The sequence below is a fragment of the Cavia porcellus genome, unplaced genomic scaffold, assembly GCF_034190915.1.
Source record: "Cavia porcellus strain 051 isolate PalLab524CR breed Dunkin Hartley unplaced genomic scaffold, mCavPor4.1 scaffold_1, whole genome shotgun sequence".
Classification (NCBI taxonomy): domain Eukaryota; kingdom Metazoa; phylum Chordata; class Mammalia; order Rodentia; family Caviidae; genus Cavia; species Cavia porcellus.
The window spans coordinates 193,932,421-193,948,108 of NW_026947484.1; the positions used below are offsets into that span (position 1 = coordinate 193,932,421).

Consider the following 15,688-nt stretch of genomic DNA (forward strand, 5'->3'; position numbering starts at 1 on the left):
CAGACTAAAGTAAGTGGCAGATTCCAACTTAAAACCTGTTCAGATGCAGCTGTACATTTGAAATCCATGAACTCACTTGCTACTGTAAAGCCTACCACAAGATGCAGGTTGTCACTTGCCACCAACTGAAAGGGTTTTTGATGAGTCTTCAAGCAATTAATTACGGTCTGTGTGCAGTCAAACCTCGCTGCTAAGGTAATCCATGTGTGCTACTCCCCAGTGTTAGCATCACCACCTCAGCTTCATCTCAGATCATTAGGCATAAGAATTTCCCAGTCTGGACCCCTGGTGTACAGAGTTCACACTAGGGTTTGTGCTCCTGGAAGAATCCAGTGCTGCTGGTGATCTGACAGGAGGCAGAGCTCAGTGGAAATGCAGGCCGTGGAGAAATGCTGTAAATACAGGTGAAGCTTTGCTGTCTTGTCCACTGACTTCCTGCTCAGTGGTCTGATTCTTAAAGGTACTAGTCCATGGCAGAGGTTGAGGACCCTGCTTTAATTCAGTTTGGTTTGATTTTTTTATATGGTGAGAGATAAGGATCTATTCTCATTCTTCTGCATATAAACATCCAGGTTACCCAGAATACTTACCGAGGAGACTGCCCTTTCCCTAACATATGTTCTGAGCACCTTTATTGGAGACCATTTGCCTGTAGCTACATGACTTTACATGTAGGTTGTCTGTTCCGTTCCGTTTGATTACCACAGCTTTGTGCTTTATTTGAAGTCAGGTAATAGAATGCCTCATGCTTTATTCTTTCTGTTCCAGATGTATTGGTACATTTTAGATATACATAATGATAAAATTCATCATAAGGAATTTATACATGATATAGCTTGATTCTTTTTTGTTTGTTTTCATTTTATTTTTTCTAGTTCTGGTGTTTTGATAGAAGTTGCATTGAATTTATAGATAGCTTTAGGTAGTGTGGGCACTTTATTTTTCCACCAACTTTTTGGCTTGGGGTGTGTGTGTGTGTTTTGTTCTGTTTCTGTTTTTTAGACAGGGTCTTGCTAGGCAGTTCAGGAATCCTTGAATTGCTGTGTAGACCAGGCTGGCCTCGAACTCGTGGCAGTCCTGCCTCAGTCTCCTGAGTGCACCATAAGACCCAGCTCCACTCCTACTAAAAGACAATAAAGAGTCTCCCAATAGAGTCACATTAGCAATCTCTATAACAACTGCTTAGAACTTCACATTCAACATTTTAATCCTCAGGGTGTCTCCATTTTACAGAGGAAGAGCAAAAAAGTTCAAAGAGAATTCAACCCTGTTTGCAAGTAGCCCACACAATATATTGCCATGTTACAAGACTGTGAGGCTAACTTCAGCATTATTTTTCCTCCTTTTATGACCATCAGGATCAGTGTTCAGATCCAATGGAAACAGGAACTAAAAGATTATTGTGGACATTTTACCAGATTGTTTTGTTTTGTTTTGTTTAATGTACTGGAGATTGAACTCAGGGCCTTTGTACTGAGTTACATTCTCGGCCCTTCTTTGTTTTTTTACTTTGAGACAAAGTCTAAGTTGCTCAGTTGCCCAGGCTTAGACTTGCAGTCTTCAGGGTTTCATAGTTTTTATTGTAGAGATCTTTTCCATTCTTTGGTTAAATTTATTTCTAAGTATTCTCTGTCTCTCTCCTTCCTTTTCTTTCTCCTTCCCTCTTCTGCCCTTGATTTCTTCCCCTTCCCTCTCCTCTTCCTCCTCCTCTTCCTCTCTCCTCCCACTTCTGTTTCTTCTTGTAGCTATTAAAAATAATATTTCTTTTCCAGATATTTTGCTACTGGCATTACAAAACTGTTTCTGATTGTTATCTCAACAGCTGAGACCTAGCTGTGCTTGCGCTTGCCACAGAGAACTCTGCATATTTGTGGCCAGTGGACCACACTTGTAAAAACCACCCATCACTTCCCCTCCTCATTTTGTTTCACTGATTGCACAGCATTTTCCTGGTAATGGCAGCTGTGAGAGAGTCTGCAATAGCTGAGCAGGGTAGCTCCTAGGCATGCCAAGGGTAATGGAAAGCACATGAACAGACATAAAGTCTAATCTTAGAACTGTCACTTGAGAGCTGCATTACCTGGGCAACCCACAGATTCATTATGAATCATTTTCCTCCTCAGTAATTGAAGTAGTGATGTATGCACTGCAGATAAATCTTAATCATTATGCTAAAGGAAAGAGAATATAATCCATTTACATAAAATTAGGAAGTCAAAACATGTAATGACAGAAAGTAGATTAGTGATTGAGTATTAGGAAGTCAAAACATGTAATGACAGAAGTGGATTGGTGATTGAGTAGGTCCAGAAGCACACTAAAAGACAGAATGCAAAGATGCCCGAGGAATGGAAATATTCTGTATCTTAATTATGGTGGTGATTTCACAGATGAATACAACTGTCAAAATTCGTGAAATTGTGTACTGTCATGTACAAATACCCAAAGAAGGAATTACAAGGCAGTTTAATGTTTTACTAAGAAAGAATATTGAAATAAACTTTGGATTATTTATCATTTACAGTCCAGGAGTGGAGAATAGCAACACAAATATATGTTTGTATTATGTAGCAGTAGGCTATGCATTTGCTGTCTTTGCTGTAATATCCCCATTAAAGTTACTGTTAATATGAATGAAATCAACAATCTTAACCTCTAACTCTCCTTTACCCATTCCTTTTTTTTGGTCTTTTTTGAGATGGGGTCTCACCATGCAGTTCAGGCTGGCCTTGAGCTCACTTTGTAGCCCAGGCTAGTTTCGAACTCAACAATCCTCCTGCCTCAGCCTGCCGAGTGCTGGGATTACAGGCATGAGCCACCACGCCCGACTCTCCCATTACTTTTTTTTTAAAAATTTCCTAATGAACTACTTGTGATAGAGGGTATTTGAGATCAAATTTCCTAAAATAGTTCGAATTTCTTAAAAATTTATGTCCTGTATTTCCCTTAACTGATTATTTTGCTTCTTAGTAGTTATTGTATCTTGTTACCTGTATGCTATGAACTATAACCTTTTAGTCATACTATGATGAAATGTCCACAGTAAATTCTTAGTGCCATTGTATAAGTAGAGGTAGAAGGGTTAATTTGGAAATGATTTGGGTCACCCTTCAAAATTCTCATCCTATATTCTCTTAGTAGTTGTAAGTAACTCAAAGTCCTTTTTTCTTTTTCTTCTTCTTCCTGTACTGAGGATTGAACCAAAGACCTTTGCACTGGGCTACATTCCCAACCCTTTTTGTTTTGAGACAAGGAGTCAAAAATCATTAAATTGCCCAGACTGGGCTTGAACTGGAACTCCTGCCTTAGCCTCCAGAATGTGGAGATTGTAGGTGTGCAACACCATGGCTTGCTTTTCATAATAAAAATCCCTCTGGAAGCTGCAGCCAGTTTGGAGTTGACACCAAAGTTGAAAATTGACCTCAAGTGAATATCTAGCACCTCAAATATGAAGTGCAAGTAGTGACCATTCTGGATTAGCTACTTGTGGGTGAGTACAGCCGTTCCTGATCTCCAAAGGAAAAGCAGAGCCAGTGTGATTGTGCTAGTTCTTTCCCTAATATCAATGTCCTCTTTGAAACTGAGCCATGTGTCCACTGGGAGAAAGCTGATTTTAGGCAAGAAATATGTAAGACAGCTGTCAAACATTAAGACAATTGGGTAAAATACATGAATATATAATAACTCATAATAAATAATGTGACAAAAAACAAAAACAGCTGGGCACGGTGTATATGCCTCTGATCCTACCATTTGGGAAGCAGAGACAGAAAAATCACAAGTTCAAGGCCATCCTGGGCTACGTAGAGAGTCTCTGTCTCAGGAAAAAAAATGTTGTAAAATCTAAAAGAACTTTATGACACCCTCCAAAATAAGGGCAATACTCCTTTGTGAATTGAAAATTAAAAGGAAAGAATTAAACATTTATACCTGCCTTTATCTCCTTTAGGTAATCAATAGCCCTAACTGTGGGCATAAAGTTTTTCTATAGAGAATGATTAGGGGCCAGGGAAATAGCTAGTGCTCAAGCTTCTGCCTGGCAAGTGCAAGGTCTTGGGTTTGATTCCCAGTACTGAGAAAAAAAAATAAAGAATGCTTGGATCAGAAGATCACCATCTTAGCCAGGCATGGTGCTATGTGCCTGTAATCCCAGCACTTGGGAAGCTAAGGCAGAGGATCACTGCAAGTTCAAGGCCAGCCTGGGCTATATACTGAGTTCAGGACCAACCAGAACTACATAACAAGAGATCTCAAAAAAAAGAAAGAAAGAAAATCACTATCTTGCAGTCTCTAATTAAAGTAGGTATTGATCATCAAAGGGTTAAACCATTGGTTTAACTTGGTTGATGAGAAAATTTTCACTAGGAAGAGATCAGACTAAAGTCCTAGTAGATATTTATTCATGTGGCAGATGTGAAGCACATGCCAACACCTATGAAGTATTTTTGTCAGAAATGTAGAAGCTGATTCTAATATAGGCTTTCCAAAACAAAACAGGATAGTTAAATTTGAATTGCAAACAATTGATTTTTTTAGTATAAGTACATCCTATGCTTGGAAGCATACTTTGTTTCTATAACAAGTCAATGGAATGGAATAGCGGAGGAGTTGATGTGGGACTATTTTGTAGGAAAAATGATTTGTGAGCTTTAAATGCACCCCCCCCCAAGAAACATTAGGAAACATAACCATGTATGTGGAACTTGCTTGAATTCTGATTTGAACAAAAGGATTTTTTCAATAAAAAGATACCTTAAAATATGGTAATATGTGTGTGTGTATGTATCATATATATATGATATATTCCCACCATTTGGGGAAGTTGAGGCAGGAAGATCGAAGTTCAAGCCCAGCTTGGGCAATTTAGCAACTTAATGAGACTATGTCTCAAAATTTTAAAAAAGGAATAGCAATGTAACTTAATGCAAAGGCCCTCGGTTCAGTCCCCAATATTGCAAATAAATAAATAAATGAGATTTTACATTGTGTACTGGACATAAGATACTAGAAAATTACTTTAAATTTCATTAGATATAACAGTGGTGTTATGGATGTAAAAGAAAATATTCATTTTATTTAGGAAAAAAAATGACATGATGTGAGGGGTTTTTAAAAAACTTTTATTTTCATTTTAAAGAGAATAAAACCAAGCAAAATAAAACAGTAAAGCCAATCAGATAAACCAGTGTGACACAGGACTTCAACAGGAAATCAACAATAGTTACCATTAGGCCTCTTACTGTCTTCAAAATACCTGTAAATGCCTTGAGACATAGTAAAAATCATACAGAACAGAACAGAATAAAACCAATAAAGACAAAACAATGAATGCAGTAGACTTCAAAACAAGATAACAGTAAATCCAAAATGGCTACCATAATATATCTTGTTATCTTTGTAATAGGTCCCCATGCCACCTAATATAATAAAATTAAGCAAAACAAAACAGAATATACCCAACCCAACCCCAGTGAAAATAATACAGGACTTCAAAATAAGATAACAGGGAATTAACAATGGCCACCATCCTCAGAAGGAGCTCCCCCATAGATGCTACATTACATATTGTTATCCTCTGAATAGATGATCAGACTACCATCTTTAGGTCTGCAAAGTCAGTGAAACACTAAACACTAAACTACCTCTGAATCCTTGAGAAAACATAGTCCAAGTTAGTTGAGAGGCCTGGTAATAAGGACTTTTCAAAGGCAAAACGAAACTGGGATCTGTCAAGGAACACAAAAGAAGGTTATCTTTTAAATCTGACACCGAAAACCAACTGGCATCTCCTGGGATCTGAGAAAGGAAAGTGTATGAGTCAGGCACCACCAGGTGAACAGGTACTACGACCTCATTTACCAGTCTGTGGTCCTGTACCAACCTCCACACCCCACTGGGTTTTTGAACTCCCAAGATTGGCGTGTTTGAGGGCTGGTACAGTGTGTAAGAAGACCTTGTACCCTTAAATGGTCAATTATAGACTGTAGACCTCTTTTGACTTCAGACCTTAGAGGGCATTGTCTCCAGTGAGGAAAAATAGTAGGATCTTTGAGATGTATTTGTACCAGGGCAGCTCCTACTGCTCTTCTATTCAAATGTTAGTCAGATGTACCTAGAATTTATTTCTGTCTCCACAAGGGGGAAGCAGGGTACTTGACTGGGTACATGTATGTTAAGTGTTCAACAAGATAAGATCTCTCTCTCCAGGAGGGGAACTGGACTTTCAAGCTAATTTAAAAGAAATGAGTGAAGAAAAAGTCATCCCAGTTACAGCCTTGGGGTTGTGAGAAATAGCAGTTATTCCTCTTACTAAGGTATGACACACAGAAAGAAGGCTAGGGATGGAAATAAGGACTGAGAGACATGCACCAGTGTCCAGAGGAGGCTGGTTTCTTTTCCTTCTGTAGTCATGATTGCCCGGAGCTCCTCCATGAAGGCACAGTCTGCTTGGAGAAGGTAAAGGGTGCTCTCTGCAGTCTTGCTGGACCAACTGGTAAGTTGAGCCTGATCCCTCGGGCCTCCACCTCAGGGACAGTCCCAACTTCCAGTGGTCACCTTTACAATCAGCGTATGGCTCAGGGGCCTCTTGTTGTGATGGTTCTTCTCACACTCCTCAGGTGGCCTGGTTTTCCAGTGGTAACAGGTGAGTTTAGTCATCAACCTCTTCTCAGAGCTCCGAGAGTCAGACTTGGGGCCCTTTCTTTTTAAGGCTACAACCAAGTCAGCCATTTCCTCTTGCTCTCTTTTATTCTCATCGCCTGTATGGATTAGGACAGTAGGGATAGGCTAATAGGGATTTTGGGAAGGGGCTATTTGGTGTTCAGTAGGAATCAGCTGTTCCCCTTACTGTGTGTCTTCTGGCCTTCTAAAATTAACAGTATGGTGTTCATCTCCAAATATGATACCAGTTTGTAATGCTGCTTATCTCTCATTAGAAGTCAGTATTTGACTTAAGGGTAGAATTATATCTTTCCAGTCTAACTTGGATTTCTGAGTAAGTCCCCTAAAGACCTCAGTGTACTTATCAGACTTGTCTGAGAACTTTTCTAGATCTTCTCTGATCTATTTCAGGTCTTTTAGAGCAAGTGAGGGGAACCTTGGGCCCAGTAATAGTGGATAAGGCTTTGATTAAGGTTGCCTTGAAAACCATCGTTACGGTCCAGAGAGTAAGGAAGGGGAACCTCAGGCTCAGTAATAGTAGATACATCTCATTGTGCCTTAATGGCCAGAGGCATCTGGTTTCCTGTGGCTTACACTTGAACACAAAGATTATCTCATAATGCAGAAAACTCTGAACATAAGGCCTGACCATTCTCCCTCTGTACAGCTAGTACAATTCTAGCTGTAAAGAAGTGTTATCATAATATTTCCCTCTGCATACCATTTTGTGGGTAGGCAGGCCATGTGCAGATGCAGAAAAATATTAAACAGCTCCTTCTCTTTTTTTTGTATTTTTAATTTTTATCGGCACCAGGGATCGAACTCACAACCGCACACTTGCAAGGAAGGCGCTTACGCCACTGAGCTAAATCCCCAGCCCCCACAGCTCTTTCTCAATATGTGTGGGTCAAACAAATTTCAATGTTTAGGAACACATTTTAAAGGAGTCAGAGAATTGGACCTTGAGTTTACCAAAAACAGCAAGGGGAAAAACAGGCATCCCTTTTAATTCCTACTTGATTTCTAAGTGCCCCCGAGGCCTTCCCTTGAGGTAACCTGCTCCAGAGCAGGTGGATGCCATCTGGAGAAGTGCCCGGAAGATAGGGCAGGTTGCACTACCACCCTAATGACTCATACCCCTGCCTTTTCTGGAAACTGTCACTCGTGTGTTGTTTTTTTTGAGGCTTTTTTTTTTTTTTTTTTTTTTTTTTGGTACCAAGGATTGAATTCACGACCTTGCACTTGTGCACTTATGCCGCTGAGCCAAATCCCTGGCCCCTACTCTTAAATTCCTATGCCTCTATATCTGCAACACACTTATAAAACTCACAGGTTAAATATATCCATTGTTCAGCAATAACAGCTCACACATTAGTGAAAGTACCTCCTCCCCTACACACATTAATCATGAGAATAAGGCTGAGGAGTGGGCAGAGAGCCAGGACGTTGAGAATTCTCCGATTCCTCTGAGGTGATTCCCGTCTTCGGTGTTAACAAGCGCTCATTCTCTACAAGTCTCAACTTAAAGGTTCTTAGTTGTTGGATAGGAGGGAAAGATTGAGATAGTTCAGGGTTCCTCCTTCTCAAACCTTTAGCAGAAACATGTATCCAGAAGGAAAGCACAAAGTGACAGGGAAAGATCAGAAATGAGATCAGAAAAAAGGAAAGCTCATGCTCCCAGGGAGTTACTGAAACAACTCAGCCATGAGCCATCCTCTTAGCCTGTCGAGGGAAGAGTGAAGAATCTTAAGAATTAAGATTACCTCCTCACGGTAGAAGATGAGACCAGAAAGGAAACTGAGGCTGAACAAGCTCAACTTCCCTCTAGAGTGCAGATGGGATTGGGCCAGGCTGCCCAGGGGGAAGCCTGTCTTCCCTATCTTGAGAAGAGCTGCCGACCTGGGGTCTTTCACTGGCAGGTGGAGCCCTGTGATTTATTAATAGGCATGTATATTTTCTAAAACTAAACTAGATTTCATAAAAAGACACATTTTACAGCATTTTAATATCAAAGTTCACCCACGGTCACATTACTTTTCCCAGCACTGTTGTCTAATAAGTCAAGTCAAGCAAGGAACATCAATAAATTTAGCAACTCATAAGTCCAAGTGCAGCATATACAAAACAGGAGTGCAAGATCTTGCTTGCAAAAGTAAAGAGTCCCAACTATTTCCTCCTTGCTGTTTGCAGCTGCCATGAACTGTGGCCCAGCCATGCTACCCTGCCTTGGAGCCAACTGAGTATGGACTGAAACCTCCAAAAACTATAAGAAATAAACCTTCCCCCCACCCCAAAAAAGTAAGGTGTCCCATCAAAGAAACCATAATCTCAATTTAAATTTATCATTTTAGCAAAAAATGTATTAAAAAAGACAAAAGGATTGAAGGTATAAACAACTAGTAAATAAAAATAACCATATCTGATTACCTAAACGGGCCAGAATCCGTGAATCAAAAGCCAGCTCTTGCCTCCTTCCAGTTAACTCAGTGGGATCTCCGAATGACGTAAGGGAAATAAATGTAACACAACCTGCTAAATGTGTGGTATGCCGAGTTTGTGTTCCCTGAAGTGGGAGAATGAATTCTAAGGAACAAGAGAGGCTGAGTAGGAAACTGTTGGAGAAAAGGAACAGGCATTAGGAATGGCTTCTGAGAGGCAGGAGGAGTCCCACATGGGGTGCCCAGTGAACCCATTTCTCAAAGGAAGGTTTACAGCAGAAAGAAAAGAGGTGGGTCCTATGTGGGTTCAGTGGTAGAGTGTTTGCTTAGCATTCACTCGTAAGATGTTGGGTATAGTCCAGAGAAAAGCCACAGAAAATAAAAGCTCACCCTTGGACAGTGCCACCCTGGCAGTTATTCATGTATTTATCCTGTTAGCAACCAGGTCTAGCCCTTTATTTTCTCCTCCCTAGTTACCTAATCAGGCTTCTAGATGCTGAGGAAAATAATACTCTTTAAACAGTCTTTTGCTCCCAGCCTCCTCTCATACTGAAAAATAAACCCAGTAACACAATTTGGATAAAACTTGAAGATTTTAAGAGTAATTTACATTGAAATTGTTAATTTGTACTGACAATTGTTAATTTGAATGACAAATACTGTCCATTCCTTCATTCATCAAGACAGGGTCTTGCTAGTTCAGGCTGGCTTTAAACTCCCTGTGTAGCCCAGGCTGGCCTCGAACTCATGGCAGTCCTTCTGCCTCAGCCTTCCAAGTGCTGGAATTATAGGAGTGTGTCACACGGCCACCTTAGGCTCAAATTTTGGGTTCTCCTACCTTAGCCTCCTAGGGTGCTGGGGTTACAGGCATGCATACACCATGTCCAGTGGAGGAGTTTTGTTTTGTTTTGTCATTTTCCTTTTTATCGGTACCGGCGATCGAACTCACGATTGCCTGCTTGCAAGACAGGCCCTTATGCCACTGAGCTAAATCCCCAGCCCGAGGAGTATGTTTTTTAAAATAAATAATACAGTTATATAGTTTCAGAATTTAAATACACACATGCTATTGTAGATCCTGCTGAGTGATAGACAGCAGTGAAATAGAAGTCACAATAAAAAAGCTAATAATTATTAGCATTTATTGGTTGTAGTAGCGTCCTTCCTATAATTACCCTCTACCACCCAGTTACCCTCCTTCCAAGGGACCATTTGTTGTTTTGTTTTTGGCTGGGAACTGAACTCACAACCTTGCACTTGTCAGGCAGACGCTGTGCTGTTGAACTATATCCCTGGCCTGTTGTTTTGAGTCATGGTCTCTATTTATACAGTAGCTCACTCCAGCCTTGAACTCACTGTGTGGTTCAGGCTGACCTTGAACTTGTGGTGATCCTCCTGCCATAGCCTCCCAAGTGCTAGGCTTACAGGCATGTACCACCATGCCCGGCTCCAAGAGACTTACTGTTATTGCTTGTGCAACCTAAGCAAATATGTAACTACTGTATAACAATTACCTCTGCCAGTAAGTGATTCCTTTACAAACTGTTCTGTACATTGCTTTATCATTTAACACTATATTGGAAAGCTTTCTTTTTATTTAATAACATTGAAGAGTTTACCTACTCTGTAATTGCTTTGTAGTAGTATTCCATTTAAAGGACAGCCATAGCTTATTTAACTTGTCCCTGTTCCATTTCTTTGCAGTTATAAACAGTGTCATAATGAATATATTCATGTCACTTTGTACTTACACCCAGTATCTTAATTTTTTTTTAAATTTTTTTTTTTTGGCTTTTTCGTTTTTACCGGTACCAGGGATCGAACTCACGACTGCCTGCTTTCAAGGCAGGTGCTTATGCCGCTGAGCTAAATCCCCAGCCCCCCACCCAGTATCTTTAAGAGTAAGGTTTTAGAGGTGGAATTGCTGGGTCAGTGCATTTGTTTTTTGTTTGTTTTTCTTTATTTCTTTCTTAGATTTTGGAGGAGCTGGAAATCAAACTCAAGGCATCACCTTATTGGTTAAATATATTGCCAGCCTTTACATTTGTGATTTAGGTAGAGGTAAATCAATGAAGTATAACTGGAGTCACTCAGGAACATTTTTTAGTTTTTTTTTTTACCACCCCTTCTCATAACGTGAGAGTTTGTTTTGTTTTGTTTTTGTATGTATCTAGGATAGGACTCAGGGAAAGTTCTTAGAGTGATTCTGATATTTACCCCAGGAGTAGAGGAAAGACTGGACCTTTGTAACATGGACTGTGGCACAAAAAAGCATAATTTTAAAACAGAAGAACATAGGTTCTTTGTGTGGTCCAGAAATGTGATATGACTGTCATATTAGAAGTAAGTCAGTGGCCAAGCATGGTAGCGCATGCCTACAATCTCAACACTCTGGAGGCTGAGGTAGGAGGATCAAGCCTGAACTGCATAGTGAGAGCCTGTCTCAAAAAAAAAAGTATGTCAGTGACTGCTTTAATCTACTTGTCTAAATTACTACTAACTTTCTTATCTTCTCCTTCCATGACATATGAGATATCCAAGCATTGCAAAATGAATATTAATTTTGCGGCTACTGACTAACGAATGAAGAAGAGGCCATGACTTGCAGAGTTAAATTGGGAAATGTTTGTTATGTCACTGAGGGGATGAGTGTGTGAAACACAGGATATTGTACAACGTGTGGGAAATGAGGAGACTGCATAGCATGGACAACCTGTTCCCGTGGGTTAGGCTGCATCAAGCAAGGAATAAAGCTGCTTAGAAATAGCTTAAAATAAGCCAAACACTGAGGGCTTTTTCTGTTCTAGGTTCTGGGCTAGGTGGTGAAGATACTGGAAATACTGAAATAATAGCACAGTAGTGGTCACTGTCAGCTCTTAATGGGCATTAAACATGTACCAGACATTTACTGCTTTTACAGTTATTTTACGAGAGTTTTATAAATATTTTCTTATTGAGTCTTAACCTTAAGAACTGAGGGACTATATTTCGTTCCCATTTAAAGAAAATGAGTTTCAGAGATGTTGAGCAAATAGCTTGATAAAGGTCACATTCTTAAATATCCTTCGTAGGGTTGCTTGGAAGTTAACAAATACAGTGCCTAGGGACACTGCCCGGTGTGTGCTAGAAGAGTTCTTATTTTTTTTTTTTTTTTGGTACCAGGAATCGAACTCACCACCTCATACTTGACAGGCAGGCACTTACGCCACTGAGCTGAATCCCAGCTCCTTGCCTGCTATAATATTAAACATGTATATTAAATGCTCAGTACACTCTAGTTGCTGTTATTACCACTGAAGCACAGAGAAAACACTACTCATTCCTTGCTAAGACCCTCCTCTCATAGAAGTGGGTCCTTGCTAAGACCCGCCTCTCACCTCTTCTCATAGAAGAAAAATAACAATGTTTTTCATGGGAAAGACTGACTTTCCAGGTAGAAGAAACAGTAGAAAAGGGATTGGTGGTCCCATTTAGCTACTCATAGGGTACTGGGGGTGAAATGATAGAAGAGGCTGACAGTTGAAACAAAGCTTTCTGTTAGAAGAAAAGCTCTTGAGCCATTTTGTTGTGTTTTGTTTTGTTTGAGACAGGGTTTCAGTATGCAGTTCAGGCTGGCCTTCAGCTCACAGTGATCCTCCTGCCTCACCTTCCCATCTGCTGTTTTTTTTTTTTTTTTTTCCTTTTTATTGGTACCGGGGATAGAACTCACGACTGCCTGCTTGCAAGGCAGGCACTTATGCCACTGAGCTAAATCCCCAGCCCCTTGCTGTTTTGTTTTGAAACAGCATCTTGCTATGCGGTTCAGCCTGGCCTTGAACTGACTGGCTTCAACCTCCTGCTGTGATGACAGGTATGTACCACTATACTTGACTTCTTGAGTTACTTTGAAAGGATGGCCCTAACTCATTTTAGTAGGCAGAAGTTGGGAGCATTTCAAGCAAAAGTACCAGCATTGTTTATCCATTTGTTTTTTTGAGACAGGGTCTTACTACATAGTTCAGGCTGACTTTGGGTAGCCCAGGCCTGATTCAAACTTGTAGCAATCCTCCTGTCTCAGCCTCCCAACTGCCAGGATAACAGATGTGCAGCACCATGCCTGGTTTAGCCAACATTTTTAAAAAAGCACAGAAGATAACGAGATGCCACTACTTGTCACCTGTCAGAAACCAAACACCAGAGAACTGACCTCACCAAGTACTGCCAGCTGTGCAAAACAGTGGGCAGTCTCACTCATTTGCTGGTGAGAATGTAAAATAATACAGCCACTGTGGAAGACAGCTTGGCAATTCCCAACGGAGCTGAGTAGATCTTATCTGTGATCTAGCAATCACACACTTTGGTATTTACCCAAAGTCGAAACTTATGTTCACACAAAAACTTGCATACAGGTATTTCTAGAAGCTTTATTCATAATTGCCACAACTTGTAAGCAACCAAGATATCTTTCATTAGGTGAATGGATAAACTACGGGGATTCAGACAATGGAATGTTTTCACCAGTAAAAAGAAATGAGGCCCCCAAAAGAAATGAGCCATCAATCCTTGAAAAGACTTGGAGGAAACTTAAATGCATATTACAAAGTGAAAGAAGCCGATACAAAAAGCTTTATGTACACTGTTATGGTTCCAACTATGTAGCTTTCTGGAAAAGGCACTATGGAAGCCATAAAAAGATAAGAGAGGGGCCGGGGATTTAGCTCAGTGGTGTAAGTGCTTGTCTGTCAAGAGTGAGGTTGTGGGTTCGATCCCTGGTACCAAAAAAAAATCAGTGATTAATGGGGCATGAGAGTGTGAAACATGAATAAGCAGAACATAGAATATAGCAGTGAAAGTATTTCATTCAGATGTGAATTTATGTCATTATGTACTTGTCTAAATCCACAGCTTGTGTAACAGGAAAGTGAACCCTAATGAAGGCTATGATGATCATTGTTAGTACAGGTTCATTAATGTGGGAGACTATACTTGGGTAGCAAAGAGCTATCTGGGAAATCTCTGCTTTCTACTCAGTTTTATTGTGACTCTAAAACTGCTGTTAAAAGAATAATAATAAAGGTTAAAGCACAGAAGTAGTATTACAATTATCTACTGCTGTGAAACAAACCACCCCAAAATGTCGTGGTTTAAAACTTGCTGTTTTGGGGCTGGGGATTTAGCTCAGCGGCATAAGCACCTGCCTTGCAAGCAGGTAGTTGTGAGTTCAATCCCCAGTACTAATAAAAAAAAAAAAAGAAAAAAAAAACTTGCTGTTTGCTCACACCCTAGTGTCAGGTATTGGACTGGGCTTCACTAGGTAATTTTTTACCAGCTTCTGTCAGGCCACACCTGTGGCTGCAGTTATCTTGTGACACTGTTGAGCTAAATGGTCTAAGATGGCTTCTCTTGGATTTGGGCTTTGGTGAGGGTATTGACTGGGCTTCTTCACTCAGTGGAAGTGGCAAGAGCTCAGACTGGAGCCCTAGGCATGAAAGTCACAGTGTTGCTGCAGTTATATTCCATTAGCCTACACAAATTATGAAGTTATCCTCGATGCAATGGGAAGAGAAACAGGCTCCACTTCTGGATGGAAGGACCGCAAAGAATTTGTTCCTGTTTTTAATCCACTGCAAATAGAAGAGGGCTAGATGAGTTTATGATATGTTACTCAGCCTTTTGGCCTTTTCTGCAGCCTAAATAGTATTTTCTCCAAATTTAACCATTTTAGGTCCTTTGTCTTTATTGCCATATTCTACATTTTTTCTGTTTCACTTAGACAAAATATAAAGTAATATGAGAACAAAAATTTTACCAGTAATTAATTGAATTTTGAAAACTCTGAATTACTAAACTATTTTTAAAAAGAAAATGTGGTCAGATATGGTGGCACAGTCTTCTGATTTCAGCACCCTGGCTGGCTGAGGCAATAGGATCCCAAATCTAGTCCTGGCTGGGTGATGAGTTAACAAGACCCTACAATAAAAAGGGGCTAGGGAGGTGGCTTGAGTAAAGGCCCTAGATTTAGTCTCTATTATCAAAAAGGAAGAAAGGAGAGGAAAAAGGAAAATAAAATGTAATTTAAATTTACTTTTAATTATTCACATGAAGTTGAGCTTGATTAACTCCTATAAAGACCTCAAGAGTCCTGACTTTAATATTAGATCAGGAATATGTATTACCACATCATTTGCTAGTATTTAATTAAATATGTGGTGTTAAATTCTTAAGCATTGTTAATGTGTAACCATTTAAAATTTTGAGTAGCTGGGCATGCCTGTAATCCCAGCACTCAGAAGGCTGAGGCAGGAGGATCATTGCGAGTTCAAGACCAGCATGGGCTACAAAGTGAGCTTAAGGCCAGCTCAAACTGCATAGCGAGACCCTGTCTCAGAAAGACACACAAAAAATTTTTTTGGACTGATATCAATTCCTGGGTAAATAACCTGATTCATATTCTACACAGGTAAATATAGATGACCGTCTTTTAGAGTGATCTGAATGGATGATTCTATTTAGTTTTGTTTAACTAACTTTTGCCAGTACTCAGCAAATATAACTGTGATTCCCTCTGAGTTGTATTAGTTTATAACCCTGTGTAGGCTGCTATTGAATTC

General features: G+C 40.0%; 1 protein-coding gene and 1 non-coding gene across 2 annotated transcripts in view; one reads left to right on the forward strand and one right to left on the reverse strand.

Annotated features, from left to right (window-relative positions):
- The window catches only part of Kif24 (kinesin family member 24), a 78,301-nt gene that overhangs the window by 16,764 nt on the left and 45,849 nt on the right, over positions 1-15,688 (forward strand). The window lies entirely within an intron of this gene.
- Positions 1,266-1,398, reverse strand: LOC111757121 (small nucleolar RNA SNORA61). Its single transcript, XR_002791500.1, has one exon. It is a non-coding gene; the product is annotated as a small nucleolar RNA SNORA61 (small nucleolar RNA).